At 41.5% G+C, this 20,634-nt stretch overlaps 1 protein-coding gene across 1 annotated transcript in view; it reads left to right on the top strand.

Annotated features, from left to right (window-relative positions):
• LOC139340895 (cadherin-23-like) overlaps nt 1–20,634 on the top strand; it is a 111,479-nt gene that overhangs the window by 30,936 nt on the left and 59,909 nt on the right. The gene's annotated exons all lie outside the window — the stretch shown is intronic.

The raw sequence follows: 20,634 nt of genomic DNA, 5'->3' as shown, positions 1-20,634 counted from the left end.
CTTCTGCTGTGTCTCAATATGCACCTCCCTTCCCATTCGTCTGTTTTTTCCCCTCACTGCTCCTCCGACCGTCGCAAGATTTTCCTTAATAGAGCTTTATTGCCTTTCCAATTTGCTCAAATCTGTTTTGGCTGTCACTTCCACAATTGAGGAGGTAGGGAGAGAAGCATTAAAAAAATGATGCATTATAGAGAAGCATGGAAGAAAAAGAAACAGTTGCTATCGACAGTTTCCCCTCTTTCTTGTTGATTTTTTTTTTTACGTGCAGTCTAGTTGGATAAAACCATAGTATTAGTGAGCACTGTTCTTTTAAGCATGTATAGCAAGAGATACACATGCAAAAGCTTGCTGTAGAGTAAAATCTAGTGTGCCTGACTTGTAGACAACGCAACGCTTCTTGTTAAAATGTGAAGTTTCTACAATCACTTCTTTCCTGTTCAGTTTACACCTCAGATCCCAGGTTTTACAGAGCTATGTTACAGCACACATGACAACCACAACCAACACCTCTCAAACTAATTAAGATGACAAACAGATGTTTAAGCTCCAACCTACAGCCCATCGTTGTGGAATCTCTGCCGTATTTCAGGTTGTCATTTTTGTCAGTCTGATGGTGTCTGGCGGTGTCTCGTTTGACACTTCCTCTTGTAGAACAAACCAGCCTTCTCACCTCACTAGCTGAGGGGACAGAGGACGCCAATATTGGTCAGTCTTTCTGACATTATGGTTCTCAGGAAGACATCACAACCACTTGATGTTTCTGAACTGTACTCTAGTGCGACCTCAAGCCCACACACATACACAGGAATCAAAATCAAATGGGGGTCAGTGGTATTTACTGAGGCATTCATGCCCCCCCAGAGTTTTTTTAACAAACTTTTCTTCTAGTGTGGCTCTAAGCCCAAAATGTTAGCTTTGAATGAGACACACATCTGATGATTTAACAGGCTGATTGCAAAGTGATGCACCCTGCACATTTATGCTCCTCAGGGGCTGAACCAGTTTTATTTAGCACCATCGTCAAATTTTACATTACGTCAACCACTGCTAAGACTAGAAGAGCAATTCATCATGTATCATGACTTCACTATGGTCCAGCACCATAGTGGCTGCAAGCAGGGCTTTCAGCTTTCAGCGTAGTTCTCTGTAGGATTTTCTGACTAAATCTTTGAACAGACAGTACAAGGTACGCAGAAATCTTCTTTCATTGCAAGGACTTTGAGATCCTCTTAGTTTCTAGAAGAAGCAGTGACCAAAATATAATGCCGAGTTATTTTCTTATTTTTGACAACATAATGACATTTGATGATTCACGTATTTTTTAGACATAAATAACACTGCAATGACCTGTCCTGTTACAAAATAACTTCAAAGCTTTCTCTTAAATTGGTCCACATGTGTCTCTTGTTTTCCATCACAACTCTCTATCTTACTATGGCAGTGTGCAGGTTTTACATCAGTGTTTAGTGTACACAATTTTCAGAGTGAATTTTATTCTAATGCTTACAGAAAAACACAGCAAAGCCAAGCCAAAAAGATATTTACCGGAGCACAGCAGAGCATGCAAAGACTGTAATTCTATGATCAACTGCAGGTGTTTGGTAGATATTTAATTTTGTTCAAGCACTAAAACTATGGACTGCAAGATACATGAGATGAGAGTATTTTGTGTTCTAGCCTTTCATTTTATTGGACAGAAACATAAGCGTTATATCTCAGTTCTTCCTCTTAATTCAGCAAAGTCAGCTTTCCCTGTAGTCACCGACTTACACTGATAGCAGCAACTGTCACCGAGGTCCCTTCTCATGCAAGTGAAACCCTCTTCACCCTCAACCGTCTTCCCCTCCAACTCCTTCTTACCTCCCTTGTGTGGAGTCCCCAACATAAATGCTTTGATGTATAATTGAGTTGTGTGCTCGACCGCTCCTCTCCCACTTTTTCCCACTCTTTTCTCAACCCCCCACCCCTCTCCCCCCAAGGACCTGGCTTATGGGAAAGGTAAGTTAAAGGGGAGAGGAGAAAGCAAGCAAGAGAGGAAAGGAAATTGAGACATCGCTTATAAGAGTGGTTTTGGCAGGGGAGAGGCTATTGGATTGTAATACCACTACTTTATAAGAAAAGCGTGAGGCACCTAAGAGCCAATACTAATACAAACCTTAGGCGAAATTTCAGGAGTCGCTACAAATGAATCAATAAAATGCTATTACGAAATGTTGTTGCATTGGCAAAAGGGATTGAGACAGTGGAAGACACAGACAGTCCTCAACGCTCCTCTTGTTGAGAGCTCTATAACTGTCATAACAGCTCATAACAACAAGATGTGAGTTAATTTGACAACGTCACATTCTACTAATTGAGATAAAGTGGGAGATGAAAGGGGAATGCAATGATGGAAATAACAGGTTGGGATGTTTGCTTTGATGTAGGAAGTACCAACTGCCATGTAATCATGACTTTGCACAGGAGATGATTACACATTGCCATTCTGCATTTGAGTCATTAGTGCCGCCAGAGGTTTTTAGTTTTTAGGTTTTTAGAGCTCTACCATCATATGATAACCAGCTGAAACGTGTAAACCTTTGGTGACTTTAGCTGTGATAAACGGAAAGTGCAAGTGTTTTTGTCTCGTTCACGTCCATCTTCTTCCATCATGCAGTATTTTCCTTTGCTTGCTTGCTTGTCTGTCTGTCCCCACTCTTCTCTGCTGCAGAGCTACATGAAGTGATTGCAAACGGACCCCAGCAGTGCCTCGTTTTTTCTGCACAGAGACTCAGTCTGTTCAGATCTGTTTGTCTTTCTGTATGTGACTTTAATATTTACTTCACTTTAGGTCATTGTTTGTTATTCATCACTTGCCAGACTGATGTCAAAACTCTGGACCTCATTTTAAAGCTGCAACTAATGAGTTTCTTGTCTGAGTGTTTGACTTGCTGTTGACATTGTGTCATGAAGTGACACAATCCAGCCTATGTAGTCATATGCAGTACAGTACAGAGAGGCAATACGTGCTTTACTGGCATAGCAAAATGTTTTCTGTGTTGAAGCGAGTCATCGTAGTTTATCAGCTGAGGTAATACTATTGATCAGAACAGATGGCTCTTTAAATGCTGTAAAGACAAACTTCCTCAGGAGTAGATTCAAGCGTTTTGGCAGATTGATGTGTGAGTATTAAAATTACACATTTTTATTCTAATTGCTCATAATTTATAGCAGGCTGTTATGTCTGCACACCACCTCTCTTTATTCCTCTCTCTCTCCTGCTTAGCTATTGAAAATACAAAGCCGACATGCTAATGCATAACTCAGTGTTCCATGTTATTTTGCCCATCAAACACCCCGTGTCCTATTAGAGTTCCTTTGCTGGTAAGCAGAGGCATATTAATGCTCTGGCCATGTGTAATTTAACCACATGCACGCTCACACACACTAGTTGGGAGTAACCGTGGCATTCTACAGTACAGGAAATGCATTGGAAATTGTAGACACCTTAGTCATAGTGCAAGAGAAATACAGCCTGGATATATGTACTAAGATGTGTCTGCAATTGCTTGAAGTCTGTGAATTATGCATTTGATGGGAAGCATGTATATTTCTGCTTTTGTGTGTGTGTGTGTGTGTGTGTGTGTGTGTGTGTGTGTGTGTGTGTGTGTGTGTGTGTGTGTGTGTGTGTGTGTGTGTGTGTGTGTGTGTGTGTGTGTGTGTCTGTGGAGAGACACTTGAGACATTAAGACTCATGGAAGTAGAGCCTCGTCTGCCCTCATGATACCCCATGCCCCAGGCTACAGATAGAAAGAGATGCTGATATAGAGTGCAGTGTACCTATAGGACCAGACTGCAGAATGGAGAGATTCAGGGGTACAGAGTTCACGATGAAGTGAAAACACACAAAAGGCTTTAAAACAAGCACACACAGGGATACAAGGAGAGAGAGAGGGGGGAGAAAGGCAATGGCAAAAGGAGAGCAGGATATCTATTGAAAAACAGCAGAGTGCACTGATTCCCATGTGATGTTGCAGAGACGAGGTGGCTTCAACACCATCTTGGGCAGCATCGTTCATTTGAGAATATACTGTACAAAGTGCAGGTTCTCAGTCATCAGCCCCCCCAAACACTTGGCGCCGTTACATAAAGAAATGCCATAGTTAGCAAGGAAAGGCAAGCCATGTCAAGTCATGTTTGTTTAGATATGATGTTCAAGACAGAATAGAGGCAGACCATGGGGGACCAACCAGGAAAACTAAGAAGTTACTGTGAATGAACAACAGTTTGCCAGTCTGCCACAGGGCTAGTACATATAAACAGCATTCAGTCAGTCCTATGGCTCCCAAATAATACTAACCTGCATGTCTTTGGACTTTGTGGGGGAACTAACCTGGTTCCAGACCCGAGAATCATGTCTTTCTGTCCAAACAGCAGAAAAAAATGTAATAGAAAGGTCCAAATAGCAACACGAGTAGATGAGATCAACACTGCTGTATACTGTAGGCTGTTGACTTATATTAAAAAAAAAAAAAAAAAAAAAAGTGAGAATCATTAAGTCAGCTGACCCCAGCATCTGCAAATCCTCTGTGCTGATGAGATGGATATTTCTGTCACTACTAACGTGTTGTGGAAAAATACTCCAAAGCCCCCACATAGTAAACAACAAATATGAACACAATGTCAGACCAAATAATAAAGTCAGTACAAAATCTGTGATTCTGTCTCATTAAAAGCAAGGAGAGACCAGAGCAACAAGAAACTTGTAGGCAAAAACATGCAAACTCCACTGCAATACAAAACAAGATGTGTTAGCTTGATGTGCTCAGTGGGGTTGTGTGGATCGTGCAACCGTTTACAAGACAAAAAAGGAGCAATATGGTGTCTTTGGGGATCTGTGGAGTCTGTGTTCTGGGCAAACTGTTCTGGGACGTTGCAGATTACAGTAGTTGAGATGGCAAGGAAAGAGTGCATCAATGACTATCCATGTCAAAGGGCAGAAAAGCCTTGATGATACATCTGACAAAATCTGTTTGTCAAACCTCAAAGTACTACCAGGAGTCACATTTTGAGCAGAGATTAGCTGCCTTGGCTAAGGTGACTCGCTTCAAGGGAAATGTCAACCTCTCACAGGTTAATAAAGATATAGTCAGCCCCTTTTTCAAGTGTTTGCATCAAACACAAACTGCCCTTCTGGAAGTAACTTTTTGACTCTTATGTTGATTTTGTGTTGCTCAGCCTCTGCTTCCCTCGATATCTAAATTTCTTCTCACTGCTTCACCTCGTCTCTCCGCTCCATGTTAGTGCCGGGTAATTGCCTGATCAGTGTTTCACTCACTGAATCCAAATCAGACCACTTGTACTGGGGAGTGACTGCAAACATAATCCAGCTGCTCTAAAAAGCCTCTCCACCACTAAAGTTACCAGCCAGTAGTTGATTATGGACCTTTTGTAATGCTGTTCCAGATGTGTTCCTTTACAGGTGATTGCCCTCAGTATGAAAAGATTAGATTATGAACATGGGGCAACAAGAGCGTGTGGCGCCTGGCTAATTGAACAGCACCAGTTTACATGATGCTCATGAAGCTGTACAGATCTATGGATGCTGCCGCTGGATCTCTCTGCCTCTTGCACTGAGCTTGGCCACATAACTCACAGGCTGCATACGCAAACACACACAACGCGTGAACTGGTCCCTGATTCCCCTATGTCTTTAAAAGAAAGTGCGGACTGATTAAAGTCAGAGTTTTATGGGGAACTATGAAAAATATGACTAAATAAATAAATAAAGCAAGAGCGCCTTGCCCCTCTAGGCAACAGACGTTTATATGATAATCAGCTCTACTCTAATTTGCATTTAATTCTATTTTAAAAAATGACTTTTTGAAAAAGAGAAGAAGCAGAGAAGAACAGGAAAAAATGTGTATGAGAACAAGATATGTAGGAGGAAAAGCAAACAGGCCCTGTTATCATCTACCTTTCACTGTCTTTCATCAGGTAACTCATTTTCTTTGGTTTATGGCGAAGTGATTCTTCTTCTAGTGCCACCCAGTTCATAGTCAGACCATTCATTTCCAGTCTATCGTTATTGTATGTTCAAATTTCAAATGGAAGATTCTGACTCCTGAAATGATGTGGCACAATCAGCTCAATGTATCCTAGCCTAACCATTAATCGCATGACACCAAACCACAACTTAAGCCAACTGGAAATGTTATTTGAAGGATGCCAGATTATAATGCCTGTTATAAAGACCTGTTTGCAGACACACAAACTCAACAGCAAAGTTTAATTTTCTTCATCGCGTTGTCATGGAATTAACATTAATTTGGGACAGCTGATATTACCTATATTAGCAACAATTAGCACAGGCTAAAAGTTAGATTCTGCCTCCTGAATGTTTGGAACACTGAGCTTTGCTAATAAACCTGTCAGAACTTTAAACCGTTTTCTAATAATTCTTCACAATTGCTCACTATAATTTTCACGTGCATATGTGAGTGAAATGCTGCAGGAAGGGCCAGAGCAGCAGCAGTAGTAGTAGTAGTAGTAGTAGTAGTAGTAGTAGTATTGTGCGTCTCCCCGTTGTGAGTGCACAGTATAACATGTCCTTGTCAATATCACTACATCATTTTAGAGACACAATCATGTTTACTTACTGTAAAAAAAAACAAAAGCAAAAACAAGGCCATCCCTGAGGAGACTGAGTCTCTACTTAGCCACTGAATGCATTTTTCATTCAGCCTCCATGTTTTCATTCTGTTTTAAAGCCTGTTTTGTGTTGGAAATTCTCTGAAAGGAGGTTCCTTCGTGACACCAAAAAGCGAGAGGACATCGCTCAAGTTCCATCTACTGGTTTGTCTGTGGAGGCTTTAAATTAAGGCTGAAAACAAATGAACTGTCTTCTGGATTGAGATGGGTAACTTCCACAACCGCTACAAAGAAGGTGTGGGATTAGTCGACCTGACCTGTCCTTGTACCCCTCCCCTGGGATCAACCCATCTGCCTCTCTCTGTCTCTTTCTGGCCCCGTGGATCCCTGCAGCATGCCGGACCTGATTACCTTTACATTTAAACACACAGTGTCCGCTCTTTGGAGACAGTCCGCATGAGATCTGACAGGGAGGTTGGGGGAGAAGACTGATCAGGAGATAAAGACATTATTTGTTTCTCTTCTCTACTGATGAAATGCCCTGTCCACACACACACACACACACACACACACACACACACACACACACACACGGTCATCCTTCTACTTGTCCTTGTGAGGACCCTTCCGCTGCAATGATTCTCTATCTGCTAACCCCTTACATCAACCATCACTACTACCCAAAATTTTAGAAATCCCAATCGTAACCTATTTTATTCTAAAGGTATCAACTCAAACTCCGAGCCTTAAGGCCGTTAAGGAAATGAGTACCAGACAAAATGTCCACTCTTAACAAAAAGTCTGAAACGGAAAGCATAAGAACACATCACATAATAAATGCATGCACTACCACACACACACACACACACACACACACACACACACACACTGTCCTTGCCTTTTAAAAGTGGCTTCTCTCGCTGTCTGTTGGTGTGGAATCATTTTCTTCGGCTAAGTGCTTCTCTAGAAAATCGCCCATCGCTCAGCTGGGCCACAGAGTGGACACAGAAGAAAGCAGTGCAAGAGTAAGATGGAATGCAAGGGAGGTTATAATGTGAGACATTTTTTGCCATCAGTTTTTGAACAGCACACAAAGACTCGCTCCATATTATGTGCTGCACTATGTGTTCCTGACCAGTTTAACAGAAATTCATTGGGTACAGGAGGTCAAGTGAATATCCAGGGAAAGGCTAACAGCTGTTAGAGAAGGGAAGGAGAAAACAAATGGCCACTAGGTGAGGGAAGTGCATACAAACAATATTGCCAATTCAGTCAGCAGAGCAATTGATTTTCTGACAAGACCAATCATAATCCAATAAAAAGAGCTTGGCCTGTACAGGATAAAACACACACTTGTACACACATCAGATTGGAAATACGGATGGCTCTAACCTGCGCTCACTTACTGTCATTTGTTGGGGCATTTCTATTAGTCCCCTTAAAGAGTGGGCGGGACCCTTTCACTTCATTTAAGATAAGCTCTCCTCATTCTTTCACTGCTTTGTTGCCACTGGAATCCTCAGATGAGAGAAGAAAGGGTTTGGAGAACTGGGGGGCTTTTTGTGAATGATGCGCCCACTGCAGCACTACTGAATTAGCTTTCAGAGACATAGAAGAGCAATAACAACCCAGAAACTCTTGGGGGAAGATCACAGCAAAGGCGATTCCTTGTCAAATAGTGAAGTCAAGAAACATCAAGGGACCATATTAGAGCTACCTGGTATTTGCACTAATTTAAAAATGTTAGACAGAAGCTATAAAAAAGCCACTGCATGGTGTAAATAGGACAGACATGCACAAACTCCACCGTTTGTACTTGTATGTAGCCTATAGCATATTTGCATTTATCACTTTTTTTCTGTATAGCTTCACCATTTTTCCCTCTGTGCACTCTTTCCTCTGTTCATCTCAAATTATACTGTAGTAGTTTGAGGTAAACTTGATAAGGTTATGTGAGAATATATGCACTGAGACAAGCAGGGGCAGAATAAATACAAGTATTTTCCACTATCTTCCTTTACTACCTGGCTCGAACTTCCATTAAGTGACCTCAGTTTGCAAATATCCAGATACGTAGGTCCTTCAGCACCATGTTTACTAGCTGTTTAACACAAATGTAATTTTGTACAAGTTTCATTTCCACCTTAACTGGACGACTGACACTTTAGTCAGAAATAGACCCCTGGCTTATTGCAAATTCAATGAGTTGCTTGCACAGCTGTCATCCCTCAGTTTCAGAGCAGAGCTCCTTTACAGCTCTCTGCTCCAAGAATGCATCATTCCTGGAATTGGAGTAAAACAACCGATAGGCACACCCATCAGCAGATTGCATGTTGTCACTCAAGCAGTCTGTCTCTGGCTCAAACTGAGCTCAAGATACCACTCAACACTTCGGCTGCAATGATGGCATCAGCCGCCTAGGCTTTACCACTGGGACTGCTAAGATTAAAGGTCTTTATGAGGCGGGTTTCATACCTCCACCTCAGGTCCAAGCACGGTGTCCATTGCGGTATCTCAGGTATCATGCAGGAGCACTGCTGCTCAGTTCCACTGGGAAAGCATGGACTTGAAAGGAGCCCCTGTCACAACTCTTGCCATGAGTGGAATTGTAATGGCAGATATCATTTTATAGGCAGGGCTGTCTTATTGGTTTGTGGATGTTATTGCTATGACATATGATTTAAAGGTGTTACTACCCCCCATGGTCCAGGTGGCTCGTTTTTCAAGGGACATGGCTGCATCCAGGAGCCAGTTCCTTGCAAGAAATACTGTATCTTGAGCCAGAAGCTGCACTTTTGCATTATGCTGTACAGCACACCTGACTGATTCAGCTGTCTAGATGTTCCACTCAGATGCAACTGATAACCCGATCACATCTCACCTTTTTCCTCTGTTTTCATGTGCAATGGTCATTTTTAAATTACCTAAGTGTGTATGTATTGTACATTGTATATTACCATAGGGTATATAATACGTGCAATTTTTTTGTCTTCTTGTCCTCTGACTTGCACTCTGTCTTGTTGCTGCTGTAACATGTGAATTTCCAACATTGTGGGATAAATGAAGTCTATCTTATGTTATCTTATGTTATCTTATCTTATCTTATCTTATCTTATCTTATCTTATCTTATTGAGATTATGGTACACACAGTTATGGGGGTGAGATCACATTCCTTTGGAGTATTTCTTGGGTCCTCTCTAATCTGTTTGGCACCATTGAAAAGAACAACTGAACAGCTCAATATTTGGCAGAACATCTGTAAACTCTTGCGTGTCCTAAAACCCTAACTGCAAGCATAAATTGGAGTAATATGCATCCAGAAGTCGTCATATGAAACACACACAAACACAAACTCTATATGTACTATATGTGTGGTTTGGTTTCCTTCTGAAATGGAAAATAAATCATTTTTGTATAATTTTCCCCATTTACTGTTGGAGCCTTGCAGATGAAGGACACTTAGTCTTGTTTCAATACCAGTGAATTATTGATAAGCTAATTTCAAATGTGAAATATGGCTTTGTGTGTCACCTCGATGATTAATTTAAGTGTTCTCACGATTCACCTGCTTCAGCATCTCTGCCAAAGCTGCACACCGTTAAGTCATTACCGGCGCCCTGGCCTGACCTATTTATATGCTAGAGTCTTGTGTTATATATCCATCAAGTAGTTCATATATTTTCTGAATATATACTGTATATTGATAGATTTAGATGACCCTGGGGTATTGTGATTCAAGTCTTTTCGACTTCTGGCATTACATTTGTGATCAACATTCTTCTTTTCAAAGGATCAATGCAGGTTCTTGCTTAAGCCTGTAGGTGGTGTAGCGTGCACCGACTTTCAAAGATGAGTGAAAGACCAGGGGAAACTCAGCTGTGCACAGAGTTATGGTTAGGGGTTTTTTGTTTTGTTTTTTTTTGGTTATGTTGGGCTTTTGTTTGCCCTGAGGCCACATAATACTGCTTTGCCATACAGTTGGGCTGACCGGAGTTGCACTTGGCAGGCACTGGGGATGATCAGAGCATCATCATCCAACTTTGAGCAAAAATTAAGTATGGAACCTGACCCATTAGGGCACAGAACTGTTTTTTAAAAATAGTGGCACTTAAGATTCAAAATCTTTAGATTCTCCATTTGTTCATCCATACAGTAGGTTCTCCTGTCTTAAGATTTCGGTACTAAATGGCAAAGAGTAAGTCGTGAAGCAGAATGTTGAATTGTTCCTCAAAGAAAGGGCTGCATGGTGTATGCTTTCAGAAGCAATAGTAAGGAGAGATGCATTCTATAGGCAACTAGAGGGGCAGTCAGAGGGCGCAGACCACCACCAAGGCCAATAGTCCACTCTTCCATGATATGCAAATGTGCGAATACAGCCACTATATGTCTGGGTATATTTCCAGAAGTATAAGAATTTCACTTTGGATGTGAGGAAGAGTAGAATTAGTGATATTATATTTGTGTATTTGTTTCCATTGTTATCAAAAGTTGAAAATAATTTGTGTTTTCACCCCGAGATTTGGATCAGCTGCAAAATTTAATGGCTTCTTCCTTGGTCCATGCTTCATCCTTCTACCAAGTGTAATGCAAATCAGGCCAGTAGTTTTCCCGTTATCCTGCTGACAGACAAATAAATAAAGTAAAAGACAAAGAAACCAAACTGAATGACCTCCTTGTTGGAGGTAGCAAGTAATTTATGTCCACATTTACTGTAGTTCATAATGTCACAGTGCTCCAAATGGCTTTGATTAGCCTGCCTGGATTAGGTCAGACATCAGTGGGGATTGTTTTAATTAAAATCTTGTTATATGGACAAGCATTTCATTGATATTCTGTGTTTTCTTAAATACTTGTAAATTATTTGGCAGTTTATTTCCAATTTAAATAGCAGAATTTTATATATTTTGTCCATTGTTTCATTTGTTGAGCTGTTTTTAAACATAAAAAGTTTTAGTTTTCATGAATGCAGTATTCTCCAGACTCAAGTTATAGGTTATAGCTATAGTTATTTATATAACTATTAAACAATTGACTGGACTCTTGCTTTCGGTATCTTCTTATCTGATGTTAACAGACACCTGCAAATCAAAAACCAAAAACATTTTGCATGCAAGAAAGTCTTTATAGTCGACTTCTTTTTCTTCCCTTGCGTGTCATATAATTACTTTGCTTCTTTATCTCCACATTTGCAATACATTCTCTCACATAGGTCAGAATAATGCCAGCGGCAGTGTGACAAGGCGCCACATGTGGGGGGCATTGATGGAGGGACAGAGGTTGTCAAAGGCAGGCAGTGAAAGGGTGAGCGGAGCTGGTACAATCACATGCCTGCTGGGTTGGAAGCGGAGAGCAGACAGCCAGGGAGGAACTGAGAACCTTGTGAGTGGTGTAGGTGTAATCATGGCTCTATTGTAGTGAACAGCTGGGCCTCTGGAGCTGTGAGCAGCAGGGGGCCGGGGCTCAGGCACTGCCCCTGCAAATCACCACGTCTTTAACATTTCTGACAATATAAGAGCAGAACGTGGCACTCATAAGTCTGTGGGTTGGCAGTGGCCTTTACCAGATAGAACAAAACATTGACTTGACTTAAAATAACATTAATGAAACTGACTTTTGAATGCCTTTTCTTACTGAATCAACATAGCTTGGCGTACTAGTAGCAGTTGATCTGACATTGAGAGCCATATCATTGTCTATATGCACTAAATTATAGTTTTAATGTGCCACAATTGAATGTAACATTGGGTTAGAAATAAGGGAAATCTAAAAAAAAATATGTGCAACGCGCAAGTCAGTTTATAACCAGGTCATATAGCTAATTATTTTAACAACTTTTTAATTAACAAAGTAGACAGTTAAAGGTCGTGCATGCAATTGCATGACACTAACTTCACTTGCAACATTGTTTACACCATCATGAATGATGAAACATGTTGTTTTGCATTTGATAAGGTTACCCAGAGTTGAGGAGATGTTGCGCTCCCTGTCAGATGAAACATCCCCTGGTAATACCTGGATGTATTTTCTTTTTAAACTGGCTAGCTTTCCAAACTAATGTGTCATATTTTTAGTAGATGGTTACTCAGTGGGACATTTATGGTGCTCTGGAAGGAATCTAAAATCATATCTTTACCCAAAGATTGAAAAGCTGGTTTTACAACCTCCAACTGTAAACTTCTCAGTTTACTTTCTGTGCAGAGTAAGCTGTTTGAGAAGATCATTTTAATCAAATTATTTTAGTAGAAATGGGCTACTTGCATCAGCACAACATGCTTATAGACCAGGGCAGTCCACTTAACTGAACAAAACTCAACTCACACAGTTTCTCTCTGACGTCCGGCCCTCCGAACAGCCAAAAACAAATGATTAAATAGCCCCTTCCATCAGCAGGAGCCAAACACATTCAAGCCTGAACACTGATGCAACTTAAGACCAGTTTTACACAGGTTGTGTGAGGGAAGAGTGTGGTTCATTGAGGCTCTGTGGACACTTTTGTCGGTGAGACTTGAGCCAACATATCTTTTCAAATCAGCCCATCGCATTAACCGTTATGCTTTTGCCAATGAAAAATGTTTAATTTGCATTTATCAGTAAATGAGCTCACTCTGTCACAGGCACAGTCAATAGAACATTACAGTATTTAAAGAGGAGCATCTTTTGCTTATCATCAAAGATCCGTAGACCATTTGGTTTGAAAACCTCAGGTTGAATACACAACGTTTTCTGAGCCAGAAATCAATGCAGTGTTATATCATAGATAAGCAAATCCTGTGCAAATTAAGTACTGAGCATGGAGAGGGATGCTGGTATGGATCCAAAATAGCACTTAGGGCTGTTTCAGGGCATTTTTTGGGTTATTAATTACCATGACTCAGAGTTTGATTGTCAAGAATGGCAATGAATGCATCCAAAATGCACATAGTAGATGAAAAGAAGAACATGTACAAGCTGTGATGGAGCCATGTTTGTTCTCCATGCTGCCACCAAGGCATAAATCCATAGCTGATAGAAACTAATCTTTTTTTTAGAGAGAAGGGGAAGTGCAGATTAGAGTAGGGGTGTTACTTCTGCGGTCCGTTTTTAATGAGTGACTGTGATATTCTACTAATGCAAGATGTTTCTAATTTATTTCTGTTTCATATTCAGGTTCATATTGACTATTATTTTTAAGAAAAATGTTATGGAGAATACTAGTAATTTCTTGCAGTCTCCTCCTATCCTATCATTAGCACTGGTACTTACTCCATTGCAAGAGTTGTGTTTGGGTGATTTGCATAATTTTTGGAACAAATTGTACTCTAATTTGGAGCTTTTAGCTTGTGCACCTGAAGAGCATAATTTGACTTTATTCTGCAGTCTGAGTGAATCTGGCTTCAGTCCTTCCATTACTAGATTGATGTATAAATGAATTAAACTAGGTTGTTGTTGAACACTGCACACTCTGTGTTGACTACTCCCTCAAGGACTCCCTAGAGGAGAGAGAGCTGACATTAACCACTGGAATCCATTATACTTAAAGCTCCAGCCCCCAGTGGACTTCAGCCCCTGTCAGCCTTCAAGGTCCCAGAGAGAAGCCGGGCCACGTAGTGCCGAGTTCTAGCCAGCCTTAACTCTCTGGGGCCCCAGAGGTCTCCCTGTCATGTTGAACCTGAAATTTGGCCCACAGGAGAGGAGCACTCCACTGCTGCCTTCAACCGAGGCAGCAGAGACAGCCGTGCGAACACCACCATATTATACAGCAGAGGCACACTTAAAGGCGAATAGGGTCTCCCTTTTTTATTAGAGATGTCTCATGGCTGTTAGTGACAGGCTTTGAATTTCATGTTTTCACATATATGCTCTAACATTCTCTCTCCCCTCTCACTGTCTAACTCTTAGTCTTTGTTTTTCTCAATCTCCTTACAACTTGTAGTCTGTCATTTCCTCTTTCATTTCAGACATTGTTGTTCCTCCCTTTGTGCCTGCTCTGGGTTTGGGACTAAATCAGTCGCTCTTTTCTTCCCCATCTTAACTTATCCAAGTTCAAATGGACAACTGAAATACTACATCTACAGTGTTCAAACCCTGTATTTATTATTTTGTACAACCACCATTGGAAGCAATTCCAAGTTTTATGTTGGTCTTGCAATGTTTCCTGTTAATTAGTGTCCCCCATTCTTCCTGGCAAATCCATAAGTGCATTAGTGATCCTCAGGTGTCTCCAGCTGTATTCACAAGGTTCACTGTGGAGGCCACTCAAGGACATTCAGACTGTTTCTGCAGCCAATCCAGCATTGTCTTTCTTGTGTTATTTCATGTTTCAAGTTGTCTTCTGTCTCTGCCTGAAGAAGAATCCACCCCCACAGCATACACAAAGCACCATAGTCAGTGTAACAGGACTGTATTAACCAATCGATGAACTCTGCTGTGGCTTTCAGCAGATGTTTCATGTGGAATGTGGCAGTCAGGCCAAAAACGGACATGTTTGGTTTCATCAGAATCTTTTCTCTCATGCCATCAGTCTGTTAAGGGATGACACTACAGCTTAATAGGGTAGGTAGGATATCACAGCGAAACTTGAGTAGTTGATTACTTACATTAAGACACACTTTGCATTACAGTATTAGTCTGAAATATTATTTTTAATGATACACTTGAGACATTATCTAATTAAGCATGTGTTCATTAGCAGAGCAGAAATCTAAACATTGGATAAAGCTAGGCTCAAAATTCTTGTTTCATTTTGCTGACTTATTAGAGTCAAAGGTTTTTATAGAGGGAAATTAAGATATCTCTTTTTATCACTCCATAAATCAGAAAATACTGAGAGCCTTATAAAAAATCCAATTTTCACCATGTTTTCAGTAAAAAATGTTAAATCAGGCTATGAATAACCTATAAACAAACCCCTCTGGAAAATCCTTCAGACTATAGAGTTGTAATTGGAACATGCAGTTGGAATAAAAATACAAATTTTGCTGCATGAAAGTGTGACTAAAGTGGGGGATTTCTGGCCAGAAAAAAACTCATTTTGAGAAAATGGCCTTTAAAGATTCTGTAACATTTTTAAGCACAGTACAGGTGAATAGGGTAAAAATATTAACTAATAGATATCACTTTGAAACCCCCACAGTTGATTACTTCTGTGAAGTTATTTTTTTTGAGTACAATTGAATGTTTATTTGTATAAATATGCGAATAAATACATAGAGGAACAGAACAAAAAATCTGAACTAAAATAAACACCTAAAAGTGTGTTTTGGATGTTTTCTTTCCACTGGTCTGAACAGAGACATGGCCCAAAATTTCAAAATTGAACAGTGCATCAAAAGAAATGAGAGAAAAGGCAGCATTTTGACCTATATTGTCTCCCCTTAAATGCTGTTTGACAAACTTCTCTGAGGCTTTTATGTGTTATGTCTGGACTGACTTCCATCTGCTTCCACTGCTGCAAAGATATGATTGATGAAATGCTGCAGTGATGCCAGCCCCTCTGATGGGCTCTGCCATCTTTGCAGAGAAACTTTGAAGCCCTGTTAGAGCCATTGGGTTTTTGGTCACCTGCCTGACCAATCTGTTCCCGTTTACGGACTGTGAAGAATCATGGTGTTTCCAGACTCCTTCCTTTACACAATGATGCCCACCGTGCTCCTGAGACCTTTAATTAATTCCTTTATACTCCTCCATGGATCTGAGCTTCAACGCAACTCCATTCTGGACCTCTACTGAGGCTTTCTTGGACTTCAGGTCTTTCAGGGTTTTCTTGCTGGATGTAGTTTCTCAAAGGTGGCTTTTAATCAAACTCTGGACACGTTTAAATGTAGACCAAAGAGGATCATACAAAAACTGGCAAATAGCACAGAATACTAAATATATTATATTAAATACAGAATTTTTTTGTATTTCAGAATTTAAAAAAAAAAAAAAAAAAAAATTGAAAATCTATGTTACACCATTATAATTTATGAAGAGTAAACTGAATGGAAATTTGAGTGAGTTCCCAGTGAGGCCTGAATGCTCTTCCTTTTAGACCTCTCTCTCTCTCTCTCTCTCTCTCTCTCTCTCTCTCTCTCTCTGTATACTGTACAGACTGGCTCTCCTCCTCCTCCTCTCCTTCCATAAGTAGCAGCTCTCAGATGGAGAAGAGGGCGATTCCTGCAGTGCACTTCAGATAAGACACAGCAGGGAACTCGCTTCATCCCTCAACTGTCTCCACTTAACATTCTGCTTCCCATAGGAAATAGCCCCCATTTATTTAAAAGCTACAAAGCGCTGTCAAGGCACATACGCGGGAATATGAGCCAATTGGCTTTTGCTCTTGAAGGAGTAGGTGGTGACACATGCAGTGCTTCTCAGCTAGCTTGCAGTGGTACCCAGTTTAGCAGCCACTGGTCTCGCCAGTCCTTGCTGGGCATTCTTTATTGTGTGCCTTGTTTATGAAGAAGTATCTTGACAGTCTTATAGGTTAATAAAAAGAGGGATTCACTGCCTAGCATTTTGCGCCTTGTCACCCACATTGACTTGTAATTGGAATCACACGGGACCAATCAATGGCCTGATGGCGAGGCTATTGAGACCCAGTGGAAGGTACAAAAGGCCAAGCCGAAGACTATATATCTGATGGCTCTTTACTCTCCGATGAGCTCCACAGTGAGCTGCAGTGATTAGCAGACGTGGTGTGGTGGGTGGACTGCTGGAATGCAGAGAAATCCATCAGGTGGAGCTCATGATCACACAGCAACTGTTTCGAAAAGGTGGTTTTATTGTTTTTCTCACAGGAATGCAGCACTTATGTAAAAGGCACATTTTGACCTTGAAAGCCTTCCAGGGGCGATAAAGGGAGAACTAGAAGATAGGAGTGAATAAGGTGAATGGGTAATGGCTACATTGGGATTCTGTCAGCGGGCCTCAGAGCCTCTAGAGTCTAATAGCAGCACATAGATGATCTTCACCTGTGCACGGCCAAGCCTGCTAACCTCTGAAGTAGCACACTGGCACACTGACACACACTGCTGAGAGCTGGTCATCTGTGCATCTCAGCAAAGCTTTGAACTGTTGTTGCTTGAACTGCTTTGAACACCATGGCACTGTCAAATCTGGGAGATCAAAACTGGTGTTTGCGAGTGTGTGTTTACTTATTGGAATGTGACGTTATTTACAGAACCTTGTGGCATTTGACACTGGGCGGTGTTAATGAGTCATTGTTCCACAGGCTGCTGTGTAGAGAGAGATAGAAACTGGCGTGCTTCAGGGGAGGAAAAGGATACGTCAGATCGCACACTTTCCTCACGCACATCCAGATCTCATCCACACACATGCTTCGTCTTTCCTAAAAGAGGCACACACACGCTCACCTAATGCTCAACTGTCAAACTGCCTCCTTGACATCAAAGCAAAGTTGATAAAGCAGACACCCATGCCAGACACACATAGAGGTATACAAGTGTGCACACACATAAACAAGCCCAAGCAGGAATATTCAATTCATTCACCTGCAGTTTGTTTTTTTTTATCCATTTAATTTGCGCCTGTGCTCCCGTGTCACGCTGCAGGCTGTGGAGTACCTTTCACAGGTGTTTCCAGTTCTCTGGTAAGCAGACAACTTGACAAGCATAATAAATATATCAGAGAAACACAGCTTAGATGTTTATTCAAATGCCGTTATTGTTGTGGGGGAGTGGATTAGTAACTCTGTTCCTTCACCGAGTAACTATTGATGAGGTCTGGCGCACTTTTGAGTGCTGCAGTATGGAGAGTATAGCAAAGTACGACAAACTGACGACTCTCCAAAGAGGCTGTTAGTTGTTGTTCTTGTTATGCCTTTCTTTTCCTGAGAGAGATGTTTTACTTTGACAATAAGAGGGGCTTCCTACTCGCTTGACTTCCTCTCTCACACTGAGAGCCACAGTGCTTTTGCTTTTCGTCAACAGCACTGAAAAAACATCACTTGAGAATGGGTGTTGGAGGTTTGAGGTTCACTCATTTAAGATCTAAACAAGAAAGGAAAATTCTGATTTAGTAGCAATTCTGACTTTCACATCTGCTTGTTTCGATCTAAAATACATTAACTTTCAATACCTCAGTCTCAGAAATGACCTGCGACTCTGTCTGCATACATCGGGGAGATCCATCTCCGAGGTTGAGAAACTGAGCGCTGTGATATCTGTCGCCCTCTCTGGCATCTGTTGCTCTCCTCAACTTCCCCTGCAGCTACACTACTCAGATCTCTCTCCTCTTTCTGTCCCTCAATTCCCATGTGGCAATCTGCCTTAATCTGGTTAGACAGACCAGTTTCCAGCACTGCTCATGCATTAGCAGAGACCAATGGGACAAAGTTAAAGCAGGGAAATCAAGCGAGAAGAATGCCAGAAGCAGAGAGAGGAAGTGTACGTGCAGCAGCTGTAATGTTAAGTCATGTAGACAGAGGCAGGCAGCCTTACCTGGCTGTTATGTTGTCGTGTTACCTGGGTGATGGCCCCCTGTCCTTGAGAGTAAGACAGTGGGTCAGCAGGTCACAACAACAACAAGTCACACACACATTTGGCTACACAAATTACAAATAAACAGACACAGTCTCACCCACATGTTCATACTATCCAAACAAACATACACATGTTCTAACCAAAGCATTCACACATTAACACATTTTATAAAAGGCACAAGGTACCATGTACACACACACACACACACACACACACACACACACACACACATACACACGCACATGCAAATACACCTCCACACTCCCCTGGCACCAGTGCAGACAGACTGTGGGGTCAACTGCTCTCTTACTGTGTCACTTTCGCTTTGGCTCAGGGCCCAGCTCAGTTCAACACCACGACCTCCCCATGTGGTCACGCTCTCCCCCTGCAGTAAACAAGGCCACACACTCTGGACCGTGTGTGTGGGCGCAGGTGAGCGTGAGTGACAACGAGAAGGAGAGAAGAGGGGCATTTGCAGGCAATTCTTCCCAGTAATATACCTGGAATACCTCCCGTCCTCCCGCACAACCTTCTTATTCTCGTATCTGTAGGCATTCTCATTTCTTATTAATTGTGTGTCTGTGCATGTGTGTGGCTGTTTTGAGATAAAATTCCAATTAATGGGGATGCTCCTCAAACTTACAGACACGTTGCTCTGCAGTACCTGGGGACTGTGCATCTTTGTACGGCTGCCTCTTTTTGCCAGGTTTGGACAATGACCATGACTGACACAAATAGTATACTCTGATGTGGCATTGTGCAGCTTTCCTGCTCAGTCGATATTTCTTAACCCTCAGCTTCTAGATATCCACGGCAATTCTGGGGGGGCAAAAAAGATATGCAAGGCTTATCTTTACAAATTTTTTTCTGAGAGTGGGACATCCCTACACAGATGAAGTTGTGTGAAAGTAAAATCTGTTTTAGCAGAGTGTGTCATTCTGTATGGCTGAGATGCCATACAGTAAATGTGTTCTGTGTGCCCATATGAAACTCTGAGTGTGGTCACTCTTCTGAACCTGTTTCTGTGCATAGGTGGTGATGAGAAAAGTTGTAAATGAAAATGTAAGTCATTACCTTTCCTCAACGCCCTATCAGTTGAAGTTCCAGTGAACTTTGCAGGACCCCACCACTGAGATAGTTTCTTCTCAGCCCTCTTTAAAACATTTCAGCAGAAATGCCAATGAGACAGTCTTTTGGAGCAAATCACGCAGCATAGTCCAGGGGTTTTGTAGTAAACCAGTCGCTAGTTGGCTTCAACATTTGTCTCATTATCTGCAATGTGGCCGTTCTGACACACAGCCCAGCTTGACACTGTCGTCTTAAAGCCTCACTGGATGTGTTGATGTGAGTGAATGATGGCTGAACTGTCATTTCATGGGAACCTGTTTCTCTAACGGCCAAGTGTAGAATTGTTTTAGTGCTCTTACCGTTTGTTAATCATTGCCTTTATTTAACCAGTTTCACCATGAATGCACTGTTATTTGCGGTCATAATTTGGAGGAGTAGCTGGAGGGGAAGAATATACAGAGTCACAGTCACAAC

The sequence above is a fragment of the Chaetodon trifascialis genome, chromosome 13 (genome assembly GCF_039877785.1).
Source record: "Chaetodon trifascialis isolate fChaTrf1 chromosome 13, fChaTrf1.hap1, whole genome shotgun sequence".
NCBI lineage: Eukaryota > Metazoa > Chordata > Actinopteri > Chaetodontiformes > Chaetodontidae > Chaetodon > Chaetodon trifascialis.
This window is presented reverse-complemented; position numbering and strand designations above follow the sequence as displayed.